Consider the following 429-nt stretch of genomic DNA (forward strand, 5'->3'; position numbering starts at 1 on the left):
TGCATCCACATTGTCAACCCTTGTAAAGGCAACGTATCAAGTGAAAACAGCCGTTCAGTGAAAATTTGGAAACTTTACATCATAACCATCGGATCTAAAATGAACGGATTATGTGAGAGGTGGGATTCCCCTTGGCCACTTAAACGCCTTTCACAGAAACCCCCCTCACATGCCTTAATCTGCTTGTATGACTTCATCCCCTACCTCCCGTCCGATCTAATCCCTCGTAAAACAAATCACCGAGCTAACGGGAGAGGCTATATTTCCTTTCAACTGACATGCGTTCTTTCCTCAGGAGCTCGCAGTCGCTAATTGTACCGAAACTGAAGGGAGTATCATCTGCAATCCGAGCAATAGTGGTCCAATCTCACTTTCCTACCAACCATATTTACAAAGTCGAAATCAGCTCTGCGCGTTGGCTGTCTCATG

Source organism: Triticum dicoccoides, chromosome 6A, assembly GCF_002162155.2.
Source record: "Triticum dicoccoides isolate Atlit2015 ecotype Zavitan chromosome 6A, WEW_v2.0, whole genome shotgun sequence".
Classification (NCBI taxonomy): Eukaryota; Viridiplantae; Streptophyta; class Magnoliopsida; order Poales; family Poaceae; genus Triticum; species Triticum dicoccoides.